The sequence below is a fragment of the Mercenaria mercenaria genome, chromosome 1, assembly GCF_021730395.1.
Source record: "Mercenaria mercenaria strain notata chromosome 1, MADL_Memer_1, whole genome shotgun sequence".
Lineage (NCBI taxonomy): Eukaryota > Metazoa > Mollusca > Bivalvia > Venerida > Veneridae > Mercenaria > Mercenaria mercenaria.
In genome coordinates, this window is record NC_069361.1 from 81,321,873 (window position 1) to 81,336,547 (window position 14,675).

At 34.2% G+C, this 14,675-nt stretch overlaps 1 protein-coding gene across 2 annotated transcripts in view; it reads left to right on the top strand.

Annotated features, from left to right (window-relative positions):
- The first annotated feature begins 412 nt into the window (after positions 1–412).
- Positions 413–14,675, top strand: part of LOC123564827 (uncharacterized) — a 105,985-nt gene continuing 91,722 nt past the window's right edge. Inside the window, exon 1 of one of the 2 annotated variants that reach the window (XM_053552412.1) lies at positions 413–568. The gene's annotated coding sequence lies outside the window, so the exon portion shown is untranslated. Of the gene's footprint in view, positions 569–1,685; positions 1,800–14,675 lie in introns of those variants that run through there. The other variant, XM_053552422.1, reaches the window with a different exon arrangement.

Sequence of the window (14,675 nt, forward strand, 5' to 3'; positions counted from 1 at the left end):
TGGGAATCGTGTAGTAATGATATTCAATGTATGTAGGTGTCTCATAAGCCAACATGGCTTGCCCATTCGTTTGGGCAGACAACCTCTTAATTACAACAGAAATATGTAATTTAAACTCCTGCATTTATATCTGGCTCAACTCTTCTGCATTAATTTCTTAAATGAAAAAAGGTATGTTTTAATCTTGACACAACAATAAAGAAAATTATATATATGAAACGAAAAGTAACACGTCATGAAAAAGATGAAATGAATTTTAAAAAACGTTTATCATATCAGTTGAACCACATTCAATGATAAAACGACACCTTTTTGTAAAACACTGACACTTCAAGCTTCAATGTTAACTCTTATAGAACATACTTATATGCATAGACATTATGATAAGTAGTAAATTTTATGTATATAAGTATATTTTTCACGTGACCGCAAAAACGCTCCCTCTAGGTAGAGATGCATCTACTGTGACGATTATTCAAACTTTCAAACATGGCTGCTTAAACGTGAGGACTTAAACCTCACGAGCGGGAATACTCAATTTTCGAGGACAAAGGACTCTCTAATTAAGGTAAGATTTTTATAATGATATATTTAATAGTATTGAGTCACGTAACGAAAGCAAATGTCGAAATATTTCACTTTTTAATCAGTTAATGGTATAATTTTACCTTTAACCTAAGCGTTAACGGACATTGTTTGTGTTACCTTAACTGATCTAGTCAACTGATTGTGAAATTACGTCCTGATTTCATGACTCAGTAAAAAGGATGTGAATTTCAATTTTCCTGAAATAATTAAGGTATAAAATTTAATCAAATAGCTTTTGGATTTAAGTAGAGTTTTAAAACATCGACCGCCAAATATTCAAACACCGCATGTGCCAAGACGTAGCCAAATTCACGGGTGAACGGCATTTGACCTTTCTCGATATTCAAATCCTGTTGTTCAAAAAAGAAATTTTAACATAATAGCGTATATCCTGTTCACAGTGCGATCAAAAGTAACAATTCAAAGAAATTTTGAGCCCGTAACATGCGCACTAGAGAGAACAAAATCTGGTTTGTAACTATTACTATCGCTAAGAAAGACTTTAAAAATAGTTTAAAGGTTCACATTTTCCATGTTAAATCAATAAATCTTGATCAGAAAGAACCATTCAGACTTTTTTACGATACGAGTACATAGACAACTTGTTTTTTTTTTTATGGAAATATTGTCAGCAGAGAGAGAGAGAGAGAGAGAGAGAGAGAGATCTGAAATGGAACATGCCTGACGAATATCCAATTTTTTATTGGGTCCACTTTTCCCTATAAAGTTAAAAGTCATGTATTTTTTTTACAATTACGTGTATTTTATGTATTGTATGGCTAGTCTTGACCGGCAACATGGGCGAACATGTTTTGAAAAAACGTCTGTAGATCTAGAAACTTTCAAAGCATGGAAAGTTTTAGACTTTGAAAAAAATGTGAATCCATTATATTTTCTAAGTGGTCAACTTTGTAAAGATATTTTAAATGGATCATTTGTCTAATCTGGGAAGAATGTTTATACATTAACACCATTAATTCCATTTGTGACATTTGGCGGGAAAACTGAGAGCCTGCTCGTTTCCTACGAAAAAACGTATCGCCGTTATTGATTAGTTCCTATCTTTGAGAAGTAACCAATAAGAAACGACGTTTCATAAATGGGTTATCAGACATGTTGATGAAAATGACATGATTATTTTCAAAACAAGAATTATTGCTGTTTCCGGTTGGAATTTCAGGAAAGGTAGTCAGAAAGTTTATGAATATGTGGTAAGAAACACAGTTTTACTTTTGAAAGTCTGTTTGCAATGGGTAAATGGATCTTAAACGCCCATTTAGTGACAATTTGAGGTGAGGCAGTGCTTGTGAATGAGCATGACTCATCGTGGAATTTTGAATGGTCTTGGAAGTTTAAATATGATGATATATTTTTATTTTGTCTTTGAAATGTTGTGTAATATTTTTCTGGTGAAGAAAAACAGCTTGTCTTACACTGTGCTAGAAAGGAATCCATAATCCAGTCTACCTGTGTGTATTTCTGAATTGGGCAAAATTGCAAGTTGTTCTAAATGTTTTACAACTGATGACAACAGATACACTAGTGAAAATTTGACTGTTATGTTTGTTTACTTTACGTGATTGTGCATGTTACACAACCGTATGTTATAACATTTACACAGCAATAAAATATGTTGACCTGTATGGTAGTTTTTACCGAGAAAATATAAAGTTCCTGTTTTCAAAAGACGCACACTTGATACGCAAATAAATAATGCATGGATATGATGCACATTATATACTTACCACATTATAGGTGTATAAATTTTGAAATATCTATAATTTAAAGAAGTTTTTTATATTAAACAGAAGTTATTAAATATATTGGGTATTCCAAATCATTATACTTCTTTACAAAGAAGTTGTTTACCATCATCACCTTTAAATATTAACCAACCCTATGCATTTTAAATAGACTTTTAGGTATCTGGATCATTTTAAAGTAGAAAATTGCTATGTCATCCTAAAATGTGCTGATGTGAGGTGAAAAAAACAAGTCACATTGCGAGGGTTCAATGCAATAAGGGCGTATCTACATATAGTCATTATATGTAGATACGCCCTTATTGCGTTGAACCCTCGAAATTTGGTGAGTTGGGGCCTTATCTGTTTCAAGTTTAATATCAATTAATAAGCCTAATAAGTTATGTTGTGAAATAGGTTACCATAACATGTTATACGCCTAAAGGGGCGTATTATGTTATGAGGCCGGTGTCCAGCCGTCTGTCCGTCCGTTAACAATTTTGTGTCTGCTCTGTAACTCTTGAACCCTTGAATGATTTCGAAGAAACTTGACAAAAATGTTCACCACATCGAGATGACATGCAGAACGCATGTTTTGGATGGCTCGCTTCAAGGTCAAGGTCACACTTTGGGGTCAAAGGTCATATGACTTTGTTTCTTGTCCGCTCTGTAACTTTTGAACTGCTTGAAGGATATTAAAGAAACTTGGCACAAATGTTCACCACATCGAGACGATGTGCAGAGCGCATGTTTCGGATGGCTCACTTCAAGGTCATTGTCACACTTAGGGGTCAAAGGTCTTACCATCTGGCGTATATTGCTCCGCATTGTGGTGCTCCTGTTCCATTTATGTATAGGCATAATAATTAGATCCACTAAAAGTTGATCTTGACATTTGTGCAGGGAAAATTATGATGTAAATTAGAAGCTTATGCAAAGCATAAACTGAAGCAGAGTATTGGAAGTATCAACTTATATAACATGCCAGGTTAAAAAACACTCAAACCTACAATAGGCACTACAACACATCATTGAATGAGTATTTAATTAACTTCACGGAATAGATATTAAAGAAATTATAGAATACCAAAGGATAAGTAAGTTATCTTTGTAAATGTGTGTAATGTTCAGAATCTTTCCATGATGACTGAAATTATCTTCTAATAACATTATTGGATTAAGATTTGATAAGTATATGTTAACAGTTACACCCCTGTCAGAGGGTTAGACCATTTTGTTCATACAGAAAACAAAATAACCGAACAGATGTATTTGCAATTAGTACTGGTACATAATGTCCCATATGATTTAATTAAGATAATGTATTAGTGAGAGATACAGGAATTTATTATTAATTTGATGGAATTTATGTTCAACAGACGTGTGTCACCAAACCCATCATGCTGGGCTGGAATCTTATTAAAGCAACTGAAATTGGATACTTCAGTCATATAAGGACTCTCATATAGTCTTAGTATCAGCTGTAGCTGGTTCCCTAGGTTACAGTCCCGGGGTTATATTGATTGCGAATAAAGCCAGTAAATATTTGCTTAATTGATAAAATTACTTTAATATCTGAGCGAGTGACCAAGAATAATAGCCACATGCAATTACGGACATGTTTTGGATATCTGTTGCATTCTGGGAGGTGGCCTTGCTCTTAATTTGGAGCTAGGATCAATTTTTATTGCTGCTTTATGGATTTTTTTATACCAGTACAGTAGTTAACAATCTTGAAGGTGGAAAACAAAAATGGAAAAGTCTATTTAGATATGAATCCGTAGGTGTTCAGATTGATGAGAGAATGTTTCCATTTCAACATTTGATAGAGATTGTCCTGATTTGATTCTTGTGTTATAGATAAGGTTAAAGGTTACTAAAGATCAAATTTACAGTGAAAAAAGTTAACAGTGTAAAGTCTGTTGCCTTTGTTGAATAGGTCATGTTAGACATTATTTTGTGGCCTGTGATTTAACATCATTAATATGTTTTTCATACATTCCAAAATATTAAAACATTTACAACCTTATTTTAGTTGATACTAATTGAATTATTTCATCTCAATTGTAATGAAAGCTTTCACCTTATATGAATCAGTCACAAGTCTGCATCCTTGAAAAACCGGTACTGGTGTCAAATGAGAAGATTTGATCTTTGTCCAAGTGGACCTAGCATTTTTATGCCCCCAGCATCTACTGATGCGGGAGGCATATAGTGATTGTCCTGTCCGTTCGTTCGTCTGTCCGTACGAGGTTAACCAAATGGGACCTTTTCGTCTAGCATCAATACCCCTTACTAGAATGACTTGATACTAATGCAGATGTAACCTGTGACCATTCCTCATCTTCAGACATCACCTGACCTCAGTTTGACCTTGACCTCATTTTGGACTTAGGTTGCTTTATATGGGCCATCTCTTGGTTAACCAAATGGGACCGTTTCGTCTAGCATCAATACCTCTTACAAGAATGAATTGATACTAATACAGATGTAAACTGTGACCATTCCTCATCTTCAAACATCACCTGACCTCAGTTTGACCTTGATCTTGACCTCGTTTTGGACCTAGGTTCAAAATCTATCGACAAGGATGCCACTGGGGGCATCAAGCCTTTATTGAATGCAGCTCCTTGCTTTTTTATAGCCATTCTTAATAAGAACTTGAAAACAGTTACCTCTTCTTCTGTAGTATATGAAAGGAAATACAAAACATTGATGACCCAAAATTGAATTGACATTTATTAGTACTTAATGGAAAGTTATCAAATTTTATTGCAAAACTAAAGAAGAGACTGTTTCAAGCTACTGTGGACTTGACTACTTAAGTATGTAAACTCGATAATGTATCATAAACAATTTTCTGAAATTTGAGATTAGTTTTTAAACATTTAATGTATATTATCAACATTTATTGGGCCAGTTACATCTTGGTAAATGTTTCAAAAGGCAAGATCAAGTTACTAAGTTTTGTTGGTTCAGAGACCAAATGATGACATACCACAGTTTGACAGATGGGTTTGCAGGTATATTGTCAACTGAAGTATGAATTTTGTCATCCCATTTGTTTAATAGCTCGTTTTATTATTTGCTACTGAAATATACATTATCTAGTCCCGTCAGGCTTGTTTACTGATTTTATCTTAACGGAAACAAGGATGAAAATACAATGTTTTGTAATGTATTGTCATCATTTTAACTAAAATTGTCTATTTTGTTAAATGTAACTGGGCAAAATGACAGCAAGTACTTTTTTGTTGAGCCCACTTGCAGAAGCGAAGACATAGTTGTCCAAATGGCTGTTTGGTGTATGTGCATCAGTGTGTGTGTGCGTCTGTCCAGATTTGTTTGTCCTGACCATTGAGCAATGGAGCAATCTTGTTTATATTTGGCATGAATGCTCAGTAAGATGGAGTGTCATGCGCAAACCCCAGGTTCCTATCTCAAAGGTCAAGGTCACAGTTGGAGGTCAAAGGTCATGTCAGATTTTGTCCGGCATGTAACTTTGACATGCATTGAGGAATCTTGTTTATATTTGGCATGAATGTTAAACTCAATGAGATGGACTCTGTCTCAAAGGTCAAGGTCTCAGGTAGGGGTCAAAGGGTGTGCTTGGCATGTTCCCCATGGGCATCTAGTCATTAAATTAATGAATGATAAACTAAGTGTTGATAAAAAAACTGAATGTGGGTTTTCAAAAATAAATTCTCACGTTTATGAATCAAATGGAAATAGGCTTTATAGGTCCCATCTTCATTTTGATATCTTTATGGCTTTTGGTTCATACAAAAAGGTATTGTCAGGCTGAACTGACATTGGTAAAAAAAATGAAATAAAATTGAATTTTGGTGAAAAACTCAAAGGAGTTCACATTCAAAATGAACATGATGTTTGGAGAAACTTCAGACATGTAACAACTAAGTTGATATTATTAATGTTTTTCTTGAATTGTACACCTGTAAAGAAATTAATTTGTCCTGAAATCTATAAATCATTGTCCAGTTTCCTCACATTTTCTGCATCAATCAAAACCATAAAAATGCTGTCTACTCTGCATGTCAAAGGACCATGAAAGTCATATTGCTTTTCCTGTACTCAAGTATCAATTACCTGTCCATTCAAATGATTCTAAGGTCACCATAGGGTCACATATTTTGTTTTTTTCATTTTGCCTGATATTTCCAGGTAGACCAGTAGAAGATTGACAGGTGATCAATATACACCAATCAGAGACCATGTATCCTCTAGGCTGGAAGTTGAAGTTTTTTGTTATCAGTTATTGATGAACCTCTGTGAATATTAATGAAACAAAAATAAAAACGTGTCATTTGTTTTTGCATGTGCAAAATAATTAATGTGTTCACTTGTAGGCGGTGTTTAAATATTAATGATGAAGTATAGATTTCCCAAATGATTAGTCACAAGAACTTTCTATGGTATTTGAAAATAAGGTGCTAAGATACTTATTTAGCAAAAGCATGTTTTATAAATATTTATAAATTATTCTTTGACACATTTTAGGCCATTCTTTGAAGGTATGACATAGATCATGATCCTACCCTCTCACATAACCCCAGTACATGTACTGCTTTTTAATTCCAGGATGCAAATGTTTAAAGTCTGTATGAGGTAAGAAATACAAAAACGGAGAAATTATTTTCCTGTCTGACAGTTGGAAAAAAGTAACAATTCATATGTCTGTAGGTTTATCTTAAATGTTTTTTAATACACCTGTAGATTAAATTTGTAAGGAATGTCTGCATATTTAAACCACTTAGTTTAATTCATGGCAGCAGTATATTGGATCCAGTTCAATTCTGTTACAATTTCATTTGTATTGGATTGGTCTTTAATCGAAAGTTAATACCCGTTGGAATGCTATTAGGTAAAATAAGTTTTGATTTTATATGATATGCAGGCTGATAAAGGATTTTCCCTGCAGCTGTCTCAAATAGACAATTACCGGGTATTTGGAGAAAAATATATGAGCCACGCCATAAGAAAATCAACATAGTGCATTTGCGACCAGCACGGATCCAGACCAGCCTGCACATCCGCGCAGTCTGGTCAGGATCCATGCTGCTGCTAACAGTTTCTCTAATTCCAGTAGGCTTTGAAAGCAAACAGCATGGATCCTGACCAGACTGCGCAGATGCGCAGGCTGGTCTGAATCCATGCTGGTCGCAAATGCACAATTTGGTTTTCTCATGGCGTGGCTCATATGTGTCTGCTCAGTTAGCTCAGTTGGTACAGAGCAAACAAGGATACAAAATCCACAGGTCCCCAGTTTTATCCAGGGTGAATTGAATGTCTTCTGTGACAGATTGTTAGAAGACATTATTTCAGAAGTCCTCCAGTTCTGATCATTGTGTGGAAGTTGTCATTTACTTGAACTGTATTCTGAGACTCCAGGTTTGGGTTGTGACCTGGCTATATATTTAACTAAAGGCACCAAGTTTTGAGGTCTTGAATGTATATGTAGCAAAGAATATTTTACCCGGAGTAAAATATTTCAATTTGTGAATCAAATGTATAATTGGGCAAGCTTGTGTAGGAAGTATTCAAGCTAAGTTGTACACGCTTCAGACTTCTAACAGACTTTTTGAGAAACCAGTGTCACAACAACTTCGTTCTAGCTTGACCTAACTAGTTTGACTGTATCTGTCAATGAATTGACTTCTATCTTACAGTTAATTTCATTAATAATCACATTTGATGCACTTACATATTCAATATCTGATTATGTTGTCAACTTGAGACATGATTGATTGTGACACTGTTTCATATGATGTTATTGTAGAAATAATAGGCTTCAGAAGAACTTTTAAGTCATCTGAGATGGGCATGGTAATTTACCTCAGTTTATAAGTAAAAAAAAAAGTGTCACGAAGGCTAGCGAAACGTTTCAGTCAAATCTTAAACTGGGGGATTAAGTAGATTCTAAGTGCTGAAAATAAATATTTGAGATAAATAATCGACAACAACAACAAAACTTATCATTTTTGGCGTAAAACTTAGCATAGGTAAAAACGTCTGACCTGTTTCCTCAAATTGGATGTTGCAAACCCGGGTTTAATTACAAGATAAACAAATTTACTATAAAAACAAGAAGACAGGTAGTGATCTTTTGATCGTAAATTCTGATTCCCTTAGGCAAAGACATTACATTACAAAAAATACAAATTATCTTTGCTACAGATGATTTAGGTTGAAATGACCCACTTGTAACATTGCCTAATGTTAAGCATTATTGTTGAGGTAGGTAAATGGTGTCTTTACATTTTATAAGTGCACTTAGTGTCTGATTAGTCTAGAAGGATGTAAAGTTTTTTGTTGTTAGGAACAGATAAAGGTTACATTTTCAGTAGATGGTGGGGGAAACATATTTTAAGGCATATCAAAGCTATTTTAAAGGTGACACAGATTTGTTCACTTGGGATAAGATCATAAGTTATATTATATTCAAATGTATACTGAAGAGTAAGGTAAATAACAAGTAAAAGCATACATGTGCATCTTGTCTTGCATTGACTCTCAAAATACAAAAAGAGAAAATGAGAATTTTGCCCTGGGAGTTCTGTGCCATCTATATTAGACAGAACTGTAGAATGCAGTTTTTTGATGGATAATTACATTTTGTATATCATCCTGAACAAGAAGCTTCTCACCCCATATTTCTCCATCCTGTACATAAATGTTTCATCTTTGATCTCACCACCACTAATAACTGACAATAATGATAGAGAAATCATGTGTCATACATGTCATTAAATCATTATGATTCAAGTGATGTTGCCATTATGTACTTGTCATAAGATGTGAGGGAATATCATCGTTTTAAATGTTTAGACACAGCCGAAGTTTGTCCTGCAACATAACTTGATAATGTATGGTTTGATAATAATTGACACATTTCAGACATCCCCTCTAATCAAACCATATAGAAGTAACAGTAAGCATAATTAAAACAAATAATAAAAAAATAACAAATCGAATTTAAAAAAACTTATGTTAAGATCGAAACAAAAGATTGTTATATCCATGTTGTCTGCAGTTTACAATGAGCTTTTCATCAATAATAACTATTTTAAATGAATAGAAATACATATTTGTCAAGAATACTACCATTATGAAGGATTATTTTCATTACAAAAAGATCGTTACAACGTTTTGGCAATCACGTTATCATATTGTGATCTTTAAATCTTTAATCATTAGTCTGATTTAAGAAATTTAAATTTTTTTGTCGTTAGGACTTAGATAATTACAGTTTTCTCCTTGTGGTTAAGTTTTATGTTTAGGTCAGCTTTTTCCTAAACTATCAAAGCTATTGCTTTAAACTTGGAAACTTGTTCACCATCATAAGTTGACCCTGTATAGCAAGAAACATAACTCATCTGCTTTTGCAAGATTTATGGCCCCTTTTGACTTAGAAAATATCAGATTTCTTGGTTAGTTTTATGTTTAGGTCAACTTTTTCTCCTAAACTATCAAGCTATTGCTTTGAAACTTGAATTACTTGTTCACCACATAAGCAGACCCTGTACATCAAGAAACATAACTCCATCTTGCTTTTTGCAAGATTTATTGCCCCTTTTGGACTTAGAAAATCAGTTTTCTTGGTTAAGTTTTATGTTTAGGTCAGCTTTTATCCTAAACTATCAAAGCTATTGCTTTAAAACTTGCAACACTTGTTCACCATCATAAGTTGACCCTGTATAGCAAGAAACATAACTCTGTCCTGCTTTTTGCAAGATTTATGGCCCCTTTTGGACTTAGAAAATATCAGATTTCTTGGTTAAGTTTTATGTTTAGGTCAAGTTTTTCTCTTAAACTATCAAAGCTATTGCTTTGAAACTTGCAACACTTGTTCACCATCATAAGCTGACCCTGTACAGCAAGCAACATAACTCCATCCTGCTTTTTGCAATAATTATTGCCCCTTTTGGACTTAGAAAATCATTTTCTTGGTTGAGTATTATGTTTAAGTCAACTTTTCTCATAAACTATTAAAGCTATTGCTTTAAAACTTGCAACAGTTTTTCACCATCATAAGTGGACACTGTACATCAAGAAACATAACTCTATCCTGCTTTTTGCAAGAATGATGGCCCTTTTTAGACTTAGAAAATCATGGGTAGGACAATATTTCTATTACACAAAAAAAATCAGATGAGCGTCAGCACCCGCAAGGCGGTGCTCTTGTTGTTGTTTGTTTTTTTTGTTGTTTTTTTGAAAATTTAAAAAAATGACATTGTCTCAAACATTCAAACTCAGATATGTCAAGTATACATCAGATTGCACCATTTGAGATATACTTTAGAAACATTTTCTGAGGGGCATGCTCCCTGACCTCCCTGTTACAGTACCCCTGTGTCCTACCCCTAAACCCAAGTCCTGGATCTGCCCCTTTTTTCTGTATCAGAAGTGTGTGCTTTTCTAAATAATTCATTAGATTAATTAGTAAAAAGAAAATTCAGTCTCCTTGCATAGGTAAACCATTAACTCTCTTAAGCTAAGATTTCTGCCCTGCAAAATGATTCATGGTTTGAAATTTTGGAGGATCAGTATACTGTTTAGAAAGATAAGGTTTAAATTTTTGTGAAATTTATTTACTTAGAGTCTTTATTTCCTATTTATTCTTATCTATTTGTCTCAGATATGCTGATAATTCTTAAAGAGCTGTTTATCAACCTCCATATACAATAGTTGACTGATTAATAAGGTCATAATGTCCAGACAGTTTTGTATTTTGGACCAAATTGATTTTTATCCTTTTATCTACTACTAACTAGTGTATTAAAAATGAATGAAGAACTTCTATTTTAATGATAGGAGAACAGTATCACCCACTGTGGGTCAAAAGTTGTGACAGCTAGCCAAAGGTGTGTCCTTACAAATATAGTCATTTAGAATGCACTAATGGTGTTTTAAGAGTTTATGACCTGGTAAGTCCAAGATAGATGTCTTTTACCTACTGAGTTAGGAAAAAACTCTTCATTTTGCTAATACCAGTTCAGAGTATTAAATACTGTGCAGAGCTTGCCAAGGAGAGAAATCCATTCTGGGAGTTTGGGGTGTGACAGCGTATAATGGAATTTGATAGAATGGATGAGCTTAGGCAATACAGAGTAGACAGTATTAAACAAACAAAAATGTCAAAGCTGCATAACTGGCATCTTACAACAACAACAAAACAGGAAAAGAAACCTTGGCACAGTAGAATCTCATTTTCGCTGACATTCTTTAAAAGTTGAAACAATGCAGGTTTTTTTTTCAGCTGTTAAAGTATGTTTACTGTTGAGAGTCAAAACAGTCGGGGAAGCTCACATTAATTAAGGTAAAACATTAGTTTTAACCACTGCTAACCTAAATATTTGAGGCTGTTCAGATGTGTGTGACTTTTAGTAGTGTCTGGTCTACTCCGTAACTATAACAGTCTGTAGTTGTGCTGTTTCTCATCATTCCAGTGTACTCGGTTTGGAATTAACGTAATTGTCTGCATTCTTTAATCATCAAGGGACCCAAAAAAACTCCACACTATTGAACTGAGGAGTCATGCTATATGGACTGGAAATCGGAACAAAGTTGTATGGTTTGCCAGGAGTCTAAGCATATAAGTGATTTTCTGCACAATTAACTGTAGTAATTAGCATGTCCTTGGAGCTTTAATTAGCATGATTATTTTGACAGAGGAAGAAGTAAATAAATTAACAATTACAATGACTGTAAACTGTTTTAAACTGGTAAAATTCCTTATAATTTTAGTAGATACCGTATTTTCCCGAATTAAGGCCCCCCTCTAATTAACGCCCCCCACCCGTTTTGGAGGGGGAAAAAAGTCAACAAGAACGAAAAAAAATCACCTACCTCATTTTTATAAGTCCACATAATAAGTAATTTACAGTAAGTATCCAATGTATTAAGAATTAAACACACTTTTAAACAGTACATGTACCGTAAATCCAAAACGTTTATACTAAGTACGGTACGTATCCAATCATCAAATAGAAAATTAAACGGTAAATCCATTTTTGATATGTTTTTGCACCACCCGCGCACAAGCTGCCTGTCGACTTTAAACAAATTTGCGGCAAAGTGTTAACCTTTTCTTCGGCAGTTCTAATAACTTTTAATTTAAAAGCCGGCACATAAGTAGCGTGTCAAACCACTGACATTGTGTATTGCAGTACCCGTATGTACTAAGGAAAATATTATCGGAGTACACAGCTGTTTGGGTATGATGACGTAATGTGTAATGTCGCGAGCGTGTCACGGAATACATGAGGTACCGTATTTAAATGCATAATTTTAAGACACACTGCATTAAATTGGATGCCAAATAATTACGTTTTGGGGGAATTAAACAACACAGAAACACTTTACAGTTGGTTTGAACGATGTTTTTAAGTTTTGTAAAAAATTTAATTTTTCATTTTTTTTACCTCAAATGAACGCCCCCTCTTTGGAAAATGTAACGCCCCCGGGGGCGTCTATTCGGGAAAATACGGTATTATATTTTTGTTGATCTGCTGGAAAGTTGATTTAGGATTTCTTTCATTTCTTCTAATTCTTGATCAGGTACAGAAAAATTTTGTCATTTGATATACCTGTATTTTCTTGTGGGAAAACCACTGTGGGACTGTCTGAGTATCAATTTTTGAGTAATTGTCTGGTTTTTCCTACCAGCACTCTTGACCATCAAATGAAGGTGTTTCATAACATTCTGAAAGAAAATACAATACCCAGTTGAAATTGATGGTTTTTACCATGGTAATTCATGGTCATGGGACAATGGTTGACCATGGCTGTGGTAATTGGCACCACACTCATAAAACATGGTATCAGACCATGGTTATGGACCACAGTCAACCATGGTCCACGACCATGGTTGACTGTGGTGATTATTGACTATCAAAAACTGTATAAATATGAATTTGAAAGGGTCGTGAAAATAAATGACAATTGCAGTCTATATCTATTTTTGCAAGCCATTTATTTGTGATGACAACAAATTATAGTCAGACTATGAAAGTTTAGCTTTGAATCTGTCTGTAAATGCAGGAAAATTATTCTATAACTAGGAAAACGTTTGGAGCCAAAATGCAGTCAGGCGTCTTTGGTGCATTGTAAAACTTGATGAGTGTGAAAATTACTAACTTGACCATGGTTAACCATGGTTGAAAAAAAAAAATGACCATACCATGGTCAACCATGGCCAATCTTATCTCACCAAGGTCGACCATGGCCGACTGTGCTCCTGACCATGTTTTAACCATGGTATTTCACCTGGGTAGTGCATGAAGTGCTGTTGGTTTGTGCCATGCCAACTTCTGACATCTTGTTCTTCATTTAAGCCACTCTGACAGTAATGTTGTTCAAGTCTTCAGTAGCACCTTCATTCAGTTATAATTTGACATTATAATGATTTATAACAGAGTCAGTAATTAGCCACTGCAGCAAGCTAATCTCACCATATAGTTAGCTCCTTGTTGAAGTGAGAGATGGATCTTTGCCAGAACAGTTTGAGAAAGATATGCCATTACCTATTAATAATTTCTCGGCTACCTTGAGAATACATTGATCAACATCTTACTGTGCATGTGGCACATGGAATGTACAACTGCACAGTATCTTTGGCATTCTGCAATAGTATTGGGAATTTTTCAGATTGAGTGTTATGTATCTTCAAAAAAAACAGCATTGCTTAGTTGTTAATTATATTGTCTACTGGTGATTGTGTGCTGCTGAAATCATTCTTTTGAGGATTATTCAGTGTTAAATGGTTTTGGTTAGTTACAGTTAAAATTTTGAAATTGGATATTGAATAGCAAAGTCAATATTGTTGATTTTTCAGATTGGATGTATCTGTTGTAGGGGTTATTGGAATTATATCAATAACTCTGTGCTCTATATTCAATACCTTCCTTGATAGCAATTACTATAATGGTGTTTCACGTGTTACTATGAATTGTGAAAATCATTCCCACGGTCAGCCTGTATTGGAAACTAAGTGAAATGTATTTATTTTTTTTGTGCATTTATTTGATACATGACATGTAGTCCTGAGTCACTCAGCAACAAAAGTTTATTTATCACACATGTGTCGGAAGGTGAATTGTGGGACTGTTCATCATTTTTGTTTGTGAAGAGATACCCATTTCGGAAGTTTTTCAAATCAGCGTGAGGTAACAATAATTAGCTTATTTCGGTGATTCAGATATTTTAATTGGATTAACTACAGGTGGTGATATAAAATAACCTAGTGAAAATTAACAAAGTCCATCTTGTTGGCTTGGTTCATTTTGTTGAAACGATTGTAAAAATACAATTCCAGGTCAGTAGATC